The sequence below is a fragment of the Natrix helvetica genome (assembly GCF_964273705.1).
Source record: "Natrix helvetica genome assembly, chromosome: 14".
Lineage (NCBI taxonomy): Eukaryota > Metazoa > Chordata > Lepidosauria > Squamata > Natricidae > Natrix > Natrix helvetica.
The window spans coordinates 3,077,741-3,094,890 of NC_138564.1; positions in this window are offsets into that span (position 1 = coordinate 3,077,741).

Here is a 17,150-nt window from a genome sequence, read left to right on the forward strand (position 1 = left end):
ATCCCATCAGAGCTGAAGAAGTCTCTTGGATGAGAAGCAAAACCTCTTCAAAAGAAGTCCAGTTGCCTCCTGAAAAGGACCTTTGGGACAAGCATGACCTGGATGATGGAGAATCTCTAGATTCCCTACTGATTTACTGACTCTTCTGGCCATCCCCGGTAGCTATCTTAGTACCTTCTCCAAATCCCTAATTTGAAATCCAATCTGTAATCCACCATTCTATCTTTGTTTTTCACTTTTTATCAATGTCCAGTTTTTACATCTCTACTTGGAAAACTATTCCAATCTTTGTTGTAATCAAATTACCTCTCTCCTTCTCTGTCTTGGTTAAGTTTGTTGTTTCTTCCCTTCCTATGATAAATCTTCTCTTTACTTCACCAGTTCATGGTTTATCTATTGTGGGGCCCGAGGAAATAAAATTATCTAAACCACCTTGTCTTTTTGGCTACCAATTGTTAAGTTTACTAACCATGCTGGTCCAAGTTAAGTATTAAACTGCAGCCCGTTCATTTTCCATTTTTATTTTCATAAATAGCTATTTCAGCTTGTCCTTTCTCAGACTATATCTCTCAAATTGTTAATATTTTGACCCCTTGTTTTATGTCCAGCTGCCACTTTTCCAATCCAGCAATTATAATATGTGTCATTACATAAATTACATGGATATGGGAACAGTATGTATTCTTGTTTCAAACCAATTCCTATTACGGAAAATGCTGTTTATTCCAAATTCAGTTGTTATAGTAGCATCTTGTTCATTGAGAAGCTTCTCCGAAAACTACCCATTGTTCTGGTACAGCAATTAATCTTAATATGTTCCACTCTCTAGCATGATCTAAATAATTAAAAGCCTTGCTATAATCAATAAAGCAAAGTTAACGGCCTGATACTCTCTTGCTCTCCCTCTCTTATCTATCTCACATCACTTTACTTATCTTAATTCCCCTTTGCCTTTTCAGAAACCCGCCCTATTAATTTAGCATTTATCTCTCCAAATACGATTCTATTTTACTTTTCAAGCTTTTAAGCAAAGCTCTGCTTATGCGAACAATTGATGCCGTCTTCCCATCCTTCGCTCATCCCCCTTTTCCTCTCTCTTGCTCACCTAGTCTTGCTCCCTGTTTGTTGACACACAGCCGTAAGCTCTTGGACAGGCTGGTCTCCTGCAACTTCCAACAATTCAATTCCATTTCACCTGCAGTTGGCACTTTCCTGTTTAATAGCTGGTCTTTGCCAAATCTCACTTTTTAGCAGGGTCTGCTCTGAAGCAAATTTTTCTCTCTGCAAATATCATTTACATGCTAAACGAGGGGTGTCAAACTTATTTTTGTTGAGGGCCCCATCAGGTTTGTGTTTGGCCTCGGAGGGCTGGGTGGGTGGGAGTAGGTGGGCATGGTCAGCTCAATGTCACTCATCTTGGGGGCACCTATGGTGGCCAAGTGCTCACTCTTATTATCTCCTTCCTTCCTTCCTTCCTTCCTTCCTTCCTTCCTTCCTTCCTCCCTTCCTTCGTGCACAGTGGTTAGAATGCAGTATTGCAGACTCTCTGCCAATTGCCAGCAGTTCGATTCTCACCAGGCTCAAGGTTGACTCAGCCTTCCGTCCTTCCAAGGTGGGTAAAATGAGGACTCAGATTGTTGGGGACAAGAGGCTGACTCTGTAAACTGCTTAGAGAAAAGCACTGTGAAGTGGAATATGAGTCTAAATACTATTGCTAGTGCCCTTCCTTCCTTCCTTCCTTCCTTCCTTCCTTCCTTCCTTCCTTCCTTCCTTCCTTCCTTCCTTCCTTCCTTCCTTCCTTCCTTCCTTCCTTCCTTCTTTCCCTCCCAATGGTTAGAATGCAGTATTGTAGGCAAACTCTGCCCACTGCCAATAGTTCAATCTTGACCAGCTCACGGTTGACTCAACCTTCCATCCTTCCAAGGTGGGTAAAATGAGGACCCAGGTTGTTGAGGGCAACAGGCTTAGTCTGTAAACCGCTTAGAGAGGACTATAAAAGCACTATGAAGCGGTATATAAATCTAAGTGCTATTGCCCTTCCATCCTCCCTTCCTCCCTCCCTCCCACCCTTTCCTTCTTTTTCTTTCCCTCTTCCTTCTCCTTTCTTCTTTCTTGCCCTCTTTCCTTATTTTTCCTTCCTTGCTCTCTTCCCATCTTCCCATCTTTTTCTTTGTCCTTCCTCTTTCCCTTTCCCCTTTCCTATCCCTTCTTCCAGTGGTGGGTTCCTACCGGTTCAGCTGAACCTGTAGTGGTTTGGCGGCCTGGGTTGCTGGAACCGCCAGTGACCCAGGTCTGCTATGCCCCCGAACTGGTTCCCCGGATGGCGACAGAGGCACTGCCACCTTGTTTTTCAGCTCTGCACATGCGCAGAACAACTTTAATTGCATGAGCCAACCTGCAGTGGTGCCTGCTGGAACACACCCCTGCCTTCTTCCATGCTCAAATGCAAAAGGGGAAACATTTCTCCTTTTTGTTTTGTTTTTTGTTTGTTTTGCTAGTCCTCTGCCAGCAAAAATTGAGCTCGGGGAACCCGAATGCTCCCCTCCAGGATCCGTATCAGGTGTGATGGCCTCCTGCAGCCCTCTGCCAGCAAAAATGGAGCTTGAGGAACCCAAATGCTCCCCTTGAGGCTCCGTTTCAGGTGTGATGGCCTCCTGCAGCCCTCTGACAGCAAAAATGGAGCTCGGGGAATCCAAATGCTCCCCTCCAGGCTCCGTTTCAGGTGTGGTGGCCTCCTGCAGCCTTCTGCCAGCAAAAATTGAGCTTGAGGAACCCAAATGCTCCCCTCCAGGCTCTGTTTCAGGTGTGGTGGCCTCCTGCAGCCTTCTGCCAGCAAAAATTGAGCTCGGGGAACCCAAATGCTCCCCTCCAGGCTCCATTTCAGGTGTGATGGCCTCCTGCAGCCCTCTGACAGCAAAAATGGAGCTTGAGGAACCCAAATGCTCCCCTCCAGGCTCCGTTTCAGGTGTGATGGCCTCCTGCAGCCCTCTGACAGCAAAAATGGAGCTCGGGGAACCCAAATGCTCCCCTCCAGGCTCCGTTTCAGGTGTGGTGGCCTCCTGCAGCCTTCTGCCAGCAAAAATTGAGCTTGAGGAACCCAAATGCTCCCCTCCAGGCTCCATTTCAGGTGTGGTGGCCTCCTGCAGCCTTCTGCCAGCAAAAATTGAGCTCGGGGAACCCAAATGCTCCCCTCCAGGCTCCGTTTCAGGTGTGATGGCCTCCTGCAGCCCTCTGACAGCAAAAATGGAGCTTGAGGAACCCAAATGCTCCCCTCCAGGCTCCGTTTCAGGTGTGATGGCCTCCTGCAGCCCTCTGACAGCAAAAATTGAGCTCAGTATGTGTGTGCGTGTGTGTGTACGCCCCCTCCAGGCCCCATTTTCACTGGCAGAGGCACCGCAGGCCAGTACTTTACTGTTTCCAGGCCGGCCCTGTGGGCCAAACTCAGTACCCCGTGGGGTGGATTTGGCCCTCAGGCTTTCAGTTTGACACCCATGCTCTAAACTGTACATTTGGCTGTTCTATCTCCAGTTTTCTTAAACATCTCTCTGGTTTTTCTGTTGTTGTTTTCTGGACTGAGATATCTTCATCCTTTTTAGCTTGACGTAGGAAGTCTGCATTAAGTCGTCATATACATTTGCTCCTGCCTAAGGCTTTTATATCAGGCACACGGTGGCTCAGTGGCTAAGACCCTGAGCTTGTCAATCAGAAAGGTCGGCAGTTTGGCGGTTCAAATCCCGAGCACCACATAATGGAGTGAGCTCCCGTGACTTGTCCCAGCTTCTGCCAACCTAGCCGTTGGAAAGCACGTTAAAAAATGCAAGTAGAAAAATAGGAACCATCTTTGGTGGGAAGGTAACAGCGTTCCATGCGCCTTTGGTGTTGAGTCATGCTGACCACATGACCACAGAGACGTCTTCGGACAGCACTGGCTCTTTGGCTTTGAAACGGAGATGAGCACCGCCCCCTAGAGTCAGGAACGACTAGCACATATGTGCGAGGGGAACCTTTACCATTACCTTTTAAGGCTTTTATGCTTTCTCTATCACGCTAACTTGTTCAAGTGGCCACTGCATTTTTTCCTCTTTGAAATATTGATAACTTTTTCTGTTATGGCTCTCGCATTGTTTCTTATACCTCTTCCAGCTTCTCCAGTTCTTTTTTACATGTTATCTGCACTGATTCCACTCCTGCCTTTGATCTTCTATTCCGACTGGATATCTAGATGAAGTTTTGCTGGCATATCTATTCTGTTTTAATTTTCTAATTATAGCTGGTGTATTAACATCAGGATTCATGATCTGTTTCGCAATCTGTGTCTGAAAGCGTTCTGGCTGATGGCGTTTGCTCTTTCCAATCTCCTGTTCTTATGATGTCGTTGATTTGATTTTGACATTGTCCATCTGGTGATGTCCAGATGTACGGTCTGCATTTATGTTACTTGAAGCAGAGATTAGCAGGGAACATTCAGAGCTCCTAAAGTTCACTTTCCTAAAGTAATCGCTTTACCATGGGTGGTTTCGGCTTTGACCGTTTCAACTGAGTTTTGCTCAGTTCACGCTTCCTGGAAAACGAAATGCTGTATCCTTGGAAAATGAGGAAGCCTGTCAGTCAAATCAACCATTGACTCGTCAGTCAGAAAAAGCCTCGGTGAAGAGGACGATATAGCAATAGCCCTTAGACTTATATACCACTTTACAGAGCTTGACAGCCCTCTCTAAGCAGTTTACAAAGTCAGCCTCTTGCCCCCAACAATGTGGGTCCCCATTTTACCCACCTCGGAAGGAGGGAAGGCTGAGTCAACCTTGAGCCAATCAGAATTGAACTGTTGGTAGTGGGCAGAGTTTGTATGCAATACTCGTTTTAATCACTGCGCAGCATGGAGGAAAGGAAGGAAAGGAAGGGAAGGGAAGGAAGGAAGGAAGGAAGGAAGGAAGGAAGGAAAAAGGAAAAAGGGAAAAGGGAAAAGGGAAAAGGGAAAAGGGAAAAGGGAAAAGGGAAAAGGGAAAAGGGAAAAGGGAAAAGGGAAAAGGGAAAAGGGAAAGGAATAGCAATAGACTTATGTACCACTTCACAGTGCTTTCAGCCCTCTCTAAACCGTTTACAGAGTCAACCTCTTTCCCCCAACAATCTGACTCCTCATTTCACCCACTTCGGAAGGAGGGAAGGCTGAGTCAACCTTGAGCCTAGTGAGATTCTAACTGCCAAATTGCAGTCAGCTGGCAGTCAGCAGAAGTAGCCTGCAGTACTGCACTCTAACCACTGCGCCACCTTGGCTCATATCGCTCCTAAAAGTGGAATCTGCGAGGTTCCCTGAGGGCATATAGCCTTCAAATTTCAACCACAACGGAGCCACAAATGTCTCTTGTTAAGTGAGACATTGGTTAAGTAAGCTTTGCCCCGTTTTATGACCTTTCTTGCCACAGTTGTTAAGCGAATCCCTGCAGTTGATAAGATAGTTAACCTGGTTAAGTGAACCTGCCTTCTCCGTGGATTTTGCTTGTCAAAAGCTCCCAAAAGGGGATCGCATCTCTCTCTCACACACACACACAGGGAGACTGCAGCCATCATAAATGTGAACTAGTTGCCAAGAATCTGAATTCTGATCACAGAATGATGCAAAGGTTGCAACTGGGAAAAAGAGTCAGACGCCCCCAGGGAGATTCTCCATCCTCCAGGTCTTGGTTGTCCCAAAGGTGCTTTTTTCAAGAGGCAACTGGACTTTCCGGTTTTTCTTTGAAGACGTTTCGCTTCTCATCCAAGAAGCTTCTTCAGCTCTGACTGGAGGGTGGGGAGAGTCAGAGCTGAAGTCAGAGCTGAAGAAGCTTCTTGGATGAGAAGCGAAACGTCTTCAAAGAAAAAACGGAAAGTCCAGTTGCCTCTTGAAAAAAAAAATAAGCACCTTTGGGGCAACCAGAAGTCCAGGTTTTTTTTAGTTCCATTGTAACTTTGGACGGTCACTAAATGAACTGTTATAAGTCGAGAACTACCTGTATTCCAATACTGGAGAAAACTGCAGGAGGTCTTCTCTTCAGGTAGCCTTTGATTTGGAGGTCTCTTGAACGGGACCTTCCCTTCTTATCTGAATGGCTGGGCAGTTTCATCCTGAGATGCCCCTCAAAAAACCCAAAGCCTAAACATCAACTGTCAGATTAAATTCCTAAGCTATTGTTATTTCTTACATTGATTTGCCATCTCTCTCTCTCTCCATGGGGGGCCAGTATGGTACCCAGTTTAACTGCAGAATGCATTTATTGCATTCTGCATTAATAGAGGTTTTGGGGGGCACTACCCAATGGCTGCCTGACACACGCATTCCAGTAGGTAGTAATGAAGCTAAGATGTAATTAAGGTGTGGCGTAATGTTTATTGAGTAAAATGGACTCAGGTGTTGTCAATTTGACCCAACTGCTGGTACACTTAATGTAACCATGCAGGCTTCTCTCTTATAATCCAGAAGTCCAGCTCAGCATCTCAAACCAGAAGATAGTTGGCCAATGTCCACCAGCTCCACAATGTGTTTGTGAGACAATTAAAAACTTCTCTCCTCTCCCCTCCTCTCTCCTCTCCTCTCCTTATCTCTCCTCCCCGCTCCTCCCCTCTCCTTATCTTTTCTTCTCTCCCTTCCTCTCCTTCTCTCCTCTCCTCTCTCATCTCCTCTCCTTATCTTTCTTTCTCTCCCTTTCTCCCCTCCCCTTCTCTTCTCTCCTCTCCTCTCCTTATCTTTCCTTCTCTCCCCTCCTCTCCTCCCCGCTCCTCCCCTCTCCTTATCTTTTCTTCTCTCCCTTCCTCCCCTCTCCTTCTCTCCTCTCCTCTCTCCTCTCCTTATCTTTCTTTCTCTCCCTTTCTCCCCTCCCCTTCTCTTCTCTCCTCTCCTTATCTTTCCTTCTCTCCCCTCCTCTCCTCTCCTCCCCTCTCCTCCCCTCTCCTTATCTTTTCTTCTCTCCCTTCCTCCCCTCTCCTTTTCTCCTCTCCTCTCTCATCTCCCCTCCTTATCTTTCTTTCTCTCCCTTTCTCCCCCCCTTCTCTTCTCTCCTCTCTCCTCTCCTTATCTTTCCTTCTCTTCCCTCCTCCCCTCCCCTTCTCTTCTCTTCTCTCCTCTCCTCTTCCCTCCCCTCCCCAAATATAGTGCAAACTGATCTCAAATTCTGTTCAGAGCTATTTATTTTCAGGTTCCAACTTTACATTTATGGACTCCTGGTAGTACTGGGCTTAACTTCTGCAGAAATTTTAGCTCTGCCGATCTGGCAAATGTCTTTATATCAAGATGGCCTTTTTATCAATGCAAAAGGGGAAAGGGTTGGGCACTGAAGTCCATCTATGATCCAGGTGGGTTTTGATTAGTTGAGCCACAAAGTCTAACAGTGTAGAAAGGTGACTTGGGTTTGGTTGTGAAACTCGAGATTTTAAAGGATTTCTTTTTTAATTAAAGCAGAAACCAGAGAGTTCGAAGACTTAATTTCTTATAGCATTAACCTTAATGGACTGTGTGATGAGTTCTATTCTCCGGATCTTATTACACCGTAATAACTTTGCTACCAGTTTCTTCTTTCGCCAATCACATCACACACAGACCCAGCTACCATTCTGGGAAATGTGACAATCAAAGACCAACATGATTGGGTTTGCAAGAAGGAAGGGCTTCATTGGTCCATCTAGCCCTGCTTATTTGAGTGGCCTAAGGACATTCTGGAGGGAGAGTCAAACATTAGAACTACTACTGACCTCCGCTCCTTCCGACAGAAGCTTAAGACCCACCTGTTCCAGTTAGCTGGCTTAACTGATTTATAGTCCCACTTTTAACCTCCTGGCAAACATCTTATTGGGTAGTTTTTAAGGGTAATTTTATTTGTATTTTAATTTAAATATTGTACAGTGCATATCCTACCTCCTCCGTTTACCTATTTATATATTTAAGTATATCTATATTCTGTATTCATTTTGTTTTAATATGACTGTACACCGCCCCAAGTCCTGTTTAGGAAAGGGTGCGGTTTATAAATTAAAGATTATTATTATTGTTGTTGTTGTTGTTGTTGTTGTTGTTGTTGTTGTTATTATTATTATTATTATTATTATTATTATTATTATTATTATTATTATTATTATTAGAGTTGTCCGGCCCCAACATGTCATCAAAGACCTGCTCCTTTTTCAACCTTCTAGCACCAAGGATGTTACATAGTTGGGTAGTGAAATATTTGCAAAAAAAGGACCATCTTAGAGAGCACCAAGGACCCCACAGTCCTCCCCCTCCCCCTCCCCACAAACGGCCCTCCTTTAGCACTAATGATGTTTCCTAGTTGGGTCATGAAATGTCTGCAAGAAAACTACCAAGTTCAGAGAGCACCAAGGATCCGACAGTCCTCCTCCTGCTCTTCTTCTTCTTCCTCCTCCTTTTCACAAACTCTACTAGCACTGATCCTGTTACCTAGTTTGGTAATGAAACATCTGCAAGAAAACCACCCAACTCAGAGAGCACCAAGGACCCCAGAGTTCTCCTCCTCCTCCTCTTCCTCCTTCCTACAAACCCCTCTCCCTCCTAGCACTGATGATGTTACCTAGTTGGGTCATGAAACATCTGGAAAAAAATCACCAAACTCAGAGAGCACCAAGAATCCCCCATCCTCCTCCCTACAAACCCCACTCCCTCCTAGCACTGATGATGTTACCTAGTTGGGTCATGAAACTTTGGCAAGAAAACCACCAAGCTCAGAGAGCACCAAGGACCCCTCATTTCAATCCTGAGCTACAAATATTCTCCTTTGTTGTTTTGCATGACAAAGTGGCCCCCAACCAAGTTGAGGGAGTGAAGAGGAGGTGTCAGATTCTGACTGGGATCCCAAAAGGATCCCAAAAGGAGGCAAAGAGTGGGAATTTTGCCAGATCTATTTTCCTCTTTACTTAAGAAATCCCTTGTGGAAGAACAGATTTTGCAGGTCTTTTGCAAGCAGGGGTGGGATTCAGCTGATTCGGACCGGTTCAGACAAACCGGATGCTAATTTTACATCTGGTTCACCAAACTGGTAGTTGCAAGGACTGGCTGGCCCCGCCCACCCTGCCCCTCCCATCCAGGAGTCTCCATGCAGCCTGGTAAGTGCATGGAGACTCCTGGATGGGAGGGGCAGGGTGGGAGGGCAAAAAATGGGCCTCCTGGAAGTTTTGGAAGTCTGGAAATGGGCCTGTTTCTGCCTCCGGAGGCCAGGGGAGGCAGTTTTCACCCTCCTGGAGCATTGAGGAAGCATGGGGAGGGCAAAAACTCCCCCCTGCCCAGTGGTGGGAATTCAGAGAACCGGTTGTTAACTTTCTGAGCAGTTTGGTGAACTGGTTGTTGGAAGAAATCAGTGGTTAAACCAGTTGTTAAATTATTTGAATCCCACCACTGACCCCACTGCCATGGTGCAGGAGGCTGAGTAGGCCATGCCCACCCAGCAACCATGCCCACCCAGTGAACTGGTTGCTAAAAAATTTTGAATCCCACCCCTGGATGCAAGGTTGTAAAACCAGGGGAAGTTCAGTCTGAGAATGAGGTAGCCTCACCCCCTTTTCACATCATGGTAGCTTTCAGGTCCACTCCCCCTCAAAAAGACCCTCTGTACTAAATGATTGCCAAGGAGGGAGCTCTGTTCAGTAGACCTCGGCCAGGCCCTTTTGCCACACGTGCCCTTTTCGTGGGTGAAAATAGGTGCCTTGCTAACTGCAGGTGAGAGGCAGGTGGGGGTCTGAGCTGACCGGGCAAGGCTAGTTGAGCTCACGAGAGCCCTCCCGTGGGATCAGACCTGAAGCCAACTCCGGAGACACTGCACGGGGCAAAGCAAACTTGCAGGAATTTCTCAGGACTTCTGGCCAGCTGCCATGGGCAAAATTTGCTGAGCCACAAGAATTATTTGCCCTGACTCAGCAAGACCCTGAAACAGAAGAAGAAGGAGAAAATGAATGCATGATATATTCAAAGTGTTTTTAACCACATAATTTGCACCGAGCACCGGAAAAAGAACCCAAAGCGCAGGTGGAAATTCTGGCTGTTGGATTCCTTAGCTGTCGGAGAAGAAAGGGATAGGTTTGTGGCTGCCATGCAAAAGCAAATCTATGACAACTCACCATGGCCAAAACGCCTTGGTCAACAAGTTACCCAGTTTCAAAGAAACTGCGGAATAGAATAATTAAAGAAAGGATGCAAAAGGAGGGGCAGAATGCGATGTGAATGACGAAGATTAAAATATTTTATGTATTTATTTTAAACTAGCGGATAACCTGCTGTTACCAGGATATTTATTTATAGGGGGGAAATGTCCGGACCAAATGTAATTTCTAATGTTGGGTTTCCCCTCTTACTAGAGGGAGGCCCCTTGTGGAATACTGTGAAGCCGTTACCACGGCAGCTCCACTGTGCTGTACAGTAGAATCCATTTTGCGGCAGTACAGTAGAAGCCATTTTAAGGCACAACAGGCTGTATCTTACACATACCCCAAGGGGTATCTTACCCTCACAGTATTTTTCTCCAGACTAAGTCATCTGTGTACCAAGTTTGGTTGAAATTGCTCGAGTTGTTCCAGAGTTATGCTGGAGCATACACACACACACACACACACACACACACACACACACACACACACACGAATTGGCCTTGGTGAGTTGGCCACAGCAAGTTGTCCCATTCTGAATCTTGGGAGGGTCTTGAAATCTCTTCCAGGCTCAGGACACCCTCCCTGCACTAGGTTGCTCACCACTGCTACCTCCAATTGCTCTTTGGTGAAATACCTTGTGCCAGGGGTGGGTTCCTGCCAGTTCCAACCTCATCTATAGAAGAGGTTTCACAAATCTACAGTGCCATTTAGAACCAGTTCCAGCTGTTAATGATATTTGATAGTATATGGAACTATCTAAAGGGCTTCTGCAAAGAAGAGGGGGTCAACTTATTCTCCAAAGCACCTGAAGGCAGGACAAGAAGCAAAGAGTGGAAACTAACCAGGGAGAGAAGCAACATGGAATTAAGCAGAAATTTTCTGACCATGAGAACAATTGATTAGTGGGACAACTTGCCTTCAGAAGTTGTAAGCGCATCAACATTGAAAGAGATTGGATAGCCATTTGTCCAGAATAGTATAGATTCTTCTGCCTGAGCAGGAGGTTGGACTAGAAGACCTCCAAGGTCCCTGCCAACTCTGTTGTTCTGTTTTTTTGTTAAGAAGAAAATAGTCATGCTGAAGGGAGAAAATAAACCCCTGGGTGAGTGGCATTCTGGAGCATCACCTGGTTAGTTCCACCAATGCTGACACCTGGGATGTTAGCATTTGTGGATGAGAAGTGACAGCCTTGTTAATCACGGAAATGAAGATGAATCGTGTGGGATCTGGCTGGAATGAAAGCTGTTTTCACCCGCTGGGACTCGCCTCCCTCGCTCTCATAAAGAAACAACTTCTCTGAATTAGCTTAGTTATGTCTGGTCTCTCATCTGGGCCCCACCGATTCTGAGACTCCATAGAATGAAGTGTAATCATAATGCATGCAAGATATTTGATTGACAATACGTGAATTTTGATAAAGCTCAAGTGATGACTATGGAAAGGACACAGAAAGACCTTGTAACCAATCGACACACTGTGTGCTGTTGAGGAGGTTTTTGTGTTATACGTCTTGGGTGTTTGCGTTTGTTTGAAAATAAAAAATTTATTAAAAAAAAAGAATCATGGAGTCAGAAATGCCCTTGAGGTCATCTAATCTGACCCCATGAACAGGGCAGGGAAGGAAAGCTGCCAAAGCTTTTCCATTCCATTCCATTATCTTATCTTATCTTATCTTATCTTATCTTATCTTATCATCTTATCTATTTTATCTTATCTTATCTTATCTTATCTCCTATTCTATTCTATTCTATTCTATTCCATTATCTTCTCTTCTCTTCTCTTCCCTTCCATTCTATTATCTTCTCTTCTCTACTATTCCATTCCCTTCCCTTCCCTTCCCTTCTCTTCTCTTCTCTTCTCTTCCCTTCTCTTCTCTTCCCTTCCCTTCCATTCTATTATCTTCTCTTCTCTACTATTCCATTCCATTCCATTCCCTTCCCTTCCCTTCCCTTCCCTTCCCTTCTCTTCCCTTCTCTTCTCTTCTCTCCTATTCTATTCTATTCTATTCTATTCTATTCTATTCTATTCTATTCTATTCTATTCTATTCTATTCCATTCCATTCCATTCCATTCCATTCCATTATCTTCTCTTCTCTTCTCTTCCCTTCCATTCTATTATCTTCTCTTCTCTACTATTTCATTCCCTTCCCTTCCCTTCCCTTCTCTTCTCTTCCCTTCCCTTCCCTTCCCTTCCATTCTATTATCTTCTCTCCTATTCTATTCCATTCTATTCTAAACTTTTCCCATCAGATGAAGCAATAACCACCAATCCAAAGAGGTTGGGCTACTTCCCAGAGGTTCTGACTGACCACACCCCCAGATATGCGGGGCACTTTACTACAACCAGGTTTGATGTCCCTTTGATGCAAGATGTTTTTTTCCTTCATAAACCCTGGCTGTCTAGCATGGCAGATAAGATGTTTGGGGGTTTTTTTATACTGATGCTGCTAAATGTTTAATTGATTTTACTTGCTTTGATTCTTGATTGCTCCTACTTTAGCAATATGCGTGCTTTTGTGTTTTCAGATTGTGTTTAATAGTCCTGGGAGCCATAAAACAGAAGGGTGGCACACAAGGGCACAGCTCCAACAAGCTAAATGGGCTGGAGACTATAAGCAAAACTCCCCCCTTTATTTTAATGTCTCCCAGGGGGCTTGGAACACCAGCATGCAACATCATTCCAGTTGTCTCCCTGTGAGGTTGTGGGCGCTCCCTGGTTCCACACATTGCAGCTTCATTATAGGTTTTGGCCACTTGACTGTGCTTAAACAAACTATAGTTTAGCCAAATGCCTCATATTCAAATCCTCTTCTCTTCTTTGCTTAGAAGCCAGTGGGAGGGAGTACTGTTGCCCCCAACTGTACTTTCTTTAACAGATGAACAGAGTTGGAAGGGACCTTGTGGGTCATCTAGTCCAGTCCCCACACACCCAAACAGAAGACCCTACACAATTACTTTACTTCTGTGTGTGTGCGCATAGTGCACATAAAGCATGCGCGCCCCCAAAGCGCATGCACGCTCCTGAAGCACATCCCTGAGTGAACCGGCAGTAAAAGAATCTAGAACCCACCCCTGGCACTCGGGGCATGAGAAATGCATTTCCGGCCGGTATCCGAGCATCCTGGCTTTGAAATGAGGCCCAATTAAAGCAACGAGAGGCTGGATTCACAGCAGGAAGGGATTCTGATTCTGCAAGTCAGCTCTGTCTTCAGGATGGACTCAAAGATCGATGATCTGGGTAAACAGTTGGCTTCGTCATTCACAGCCACGCCGTTTTCCTGGCATTCAGCCTGTTTTGCCCCCTATAGTTTCAAACAGTCACCAGACATCTGATCAGTCCCTCCACTGTATCCCTTGCCTGCTCCAGGGGGAATTTGCATCTCTATTAAGTGGGCATCATTGGCATAAATGCGAGGCCTTACCCATACCGATGAATGACTTCTTCCATAAGTCTCTGTAAGACAGGGGTGTCCAAACTTGGGAACTTTAAGACTTGTGGACTTCAACTCCCAGAATTCCCCAGCCATGCTGGCTGGGGAATTCTGGGATTTGAAGTCCACAAGTCTTAAAGTTCTCAAGTTTGGACACCCCTGCTGTAAGAGATCGGTAGGAAGTTAGCACACAACTTTTCTCTCCTAGAAAAATGAGATATTTTTGGAAATATTAAAAAGGCAGAATGTTTTCCCTAAAAGGGAGGCAGAAAATCACCCCTCCCCCCAGACACACACACACCTTTGTCAATGGACCATTAAGGCTGGGCCAGTCTATTCTACATAACAAAGATCTACCTCCTTCAGGCAGAGCCATAATAGGAATCCCAAAGCTCTTTCATTACATCATCACCCAGCAAGGGTCAACCAAGCCTAGGGCACAAATGCAACCTACAGAGTTGCGTGGCCTGCATGGCCCCATGGGAGTCTGACAACCAATCAGAATGCAAGCTCAAATTCAAAGCCCAAGAGAGGGTATAAATCTCTCTCTCACCCATTTGCCTTTTTGCCCAGGACCTCAGACCACGTGGTCCTGTCCACCATTAAACCATATTTCCAAACAGCCACCATTGTTTCCAGTGCCTTTCTCCCCCCCTTGGAACTGACACCAGGTGGACATTTCTTCCAACAGATCTTAAACAGTGTGGGAGGGAGGAACAAGGCTGCAGTATCCCATAAAGGCTGCCACAAGGAAGAGAGGGTAAGCAATTTTCCAAAGCACCTGAGGATAGAACAAGAAGCAATGGATGGAAACTAATCAAGGAGACAAGCAACCTAGAACTAAGGAGAAATATCCTGACAGTGAGACCAATCAGTGGAACGGCTTCCTTCCAGACGTTGTGTCTGCTCCAAGACTGGAGGCTTTAAGAAGAGATTGGACAACCATTTTTCCAGAGCCTCCTGCCTGAGAAGAAGGTTGGGCTAGAAGACCTCTAAGGTCCCTTCCAACTATGTTATTCTGTTATCATAGAAGTGGTGGAATCTATAGATGATGTGGGGGATGGAATTAAGAGACTGGCTAGTTTGGAATCTCTGCAAGAGAGGAAGTTACTAATACCCCTCTATAAAGCCTTAGTAAGGCCACACCTAGAGTACTGCATCCAGTTTTGGTCCCCACACTATAAAAAAAATGTTGAGACTCTGGAAAGAGTGCAGAGAAGAGCAACCAGGATGATGAGGGGACTGGAAGCTACAACATATGAAGAACGGTTGCAGGAACTGGGCATGGCTGGTCTAGGGAAGGGAAGGACCAGGGGAGACAGAATAGCAGTCTTCCAGTATTTGAGGGGCTGCCACAGAGAGGAGGGGTAAAGACCCGAAGGCCAGACAAGGAATAATGGATGGAAACTGATCAAGGAGAGATTCAACCTGCAAATAAGGAGGAATATCCCGACAGTGATGAAAATCAACCCATGGAACAGAAGTTGCCCTCGGAGGTTGGGGCAACTTCATCACGGGAGGCTTTCAAGAAGAGACTGGACTGCCATCTGTCAGAAATGGGTTAGGGTCTCCTGCTTGGGCAGGGGGTTGGACTAGATGACCTACAAGGTCCCTTCCAACTCTGTTAACTTGCATCTGCAACAGTAGAAGTGATGGAGATCTTACCCAGCCACCTCTCCCAATCCCTGGAGTCCTTATCTAGTTGTTCAGAGTTCAGTTAGTCTGATGCGATTATTGTAAATACATGAGCTAAAGGAAACTCATGGTATCTGTCTGGTTTCTTGCATCTGACAATGGAGCTCCTTATGCCTCAAAATCTCCTCTCCAGCGACCACTGACTGGAACTGACTGCTCAAGAAACAGAAGAGATCGAACAAAACAGTGTGATCCACTCACAACCCTCACCGCCAGTCTAGGAAGAAACTATGATGGATGGCTTGGAAGCTGTCAGAATATCAAGAACCAGGACAAGAAGATTTATATTCCCCTTGTTCCTAGGACTGTTGTACATCATCACGAAGGGCAAATAATGCCGTTTCAGTCCTACAGCCAGGTCTAAATTCTCACTGCAAGGATTCAGATAATCTATTCCATCTGGGACTGCCACCCTAGTCAAACACAAGGCCCATGGGCCAGATCCGGTCCATAATGTGGTCAAATCTGGCCCATGGGGCCGTCCTGGAAAATATAAGGGGTTGGCCCGCATGGCTTCTGCCCAGTCTACCCAGTGTGAAGAGGAAACATACCAGCAGTTTGGGGAATGGCATCAAGCTGGACACACCCACCCAGTCAGCCATGCTCAGTGAGTGGTGTCAAGTTGGCCATGCCCACCCAGTTGGCCACACCCACCCAGTCAGCCATGCTCAGTGAGTGGCATCAAGCTGGCCACACCCACCCAGTCAGCCATGCTCAGTGAGTGGCATCAAGCTAGCCACACCCACCCAATCAGCCATGCTCAGTGAGTGGTGTCAAGCTGGCCACACCCACCCAGTCAGCCATGCTCAGTGAGTGGTGTCAAGCTGGCCACACCCACCCAGTCAGCCATGCTTAGTGAGTGGCATCAAGCTGGCCACGCCCAGCCAGTCAGCCACACCCACGCAGTTGGCCATGACCCCCCAGCCCCTCCCCCCTCCCCGAGGTCAACCACAGCCCCGATGCAGCCCTCAATGAAATTGAGTTTGACACCCCTGTTTTAAGTGATCCCAGATAACCTTACAAGACAAAGCCTCTGTCTGATCCTGACTTGCCCTTCCAAATCGGAAGGGACATGAATGATTTTGTTCTCTGGATGCTGTCCATATTCATCACATTAACTCAACAGACAATCTTCTAGTTCAGGTTTCCCCTAACAGGGAGGGAGTGATCTGACCATGGAAATGTTCCCTGGTCTCAGATCAGAGGTGGCATTCAGCTAGTTTGGACCGGTTCACCCGAACCAGTGGTGGAAATTGTGGTAGTGGAAACTGCCCCGGCTCTATGCCATCCTATTTAGGCACGGGTTCAAGCCAAAGAGCATGCAAGGAAGACCCAGCACATGTGTGGATGGGCATGAGCTCACATTTGCGAACCGGTAGGGAAAGTAAGTGAATGTCACCTCTGGCTCAGGTCACATCACAGCTGCAGCACCAATGTAGGTTCAGGTTCGCAACAATCTGGTGGCAGCCAATGGTTTGTCACAGGGAATTCACAAGCTGTGCCCCTGTTTCCAATAAAGGCAACTAGAAATACCATTCTAACAAAAGTGAAACTGCCCAGCAAAGAGTAACATCTAGTTTGTTTCTACTCACAATCTGCCCCTTTGTGGAAGGAGGTCTCTGCGGATCAGATTGGATCCTGCAACATTAAACCCAGGGTCACGTAGATTGGCCTTCACTCGTAAGAAAGTCTCTGGTCGCCTGCAAGGTCTTCTACTGCAACTACCCCCCCTCCCTTATCTTGAGGTACGGCTGGTGCAACACTTGAAACCACTGGTGAAATTCAATTTTTTAAAATCACCGCTTCTGTGAGCGTGGTTTGGTGGGCGTGGCAGGGGAAGGATACTGCAAAATCTCCATTCTCTCCCCACTCAGGTCAGGGGCCAGCCAGAGGTGGCAT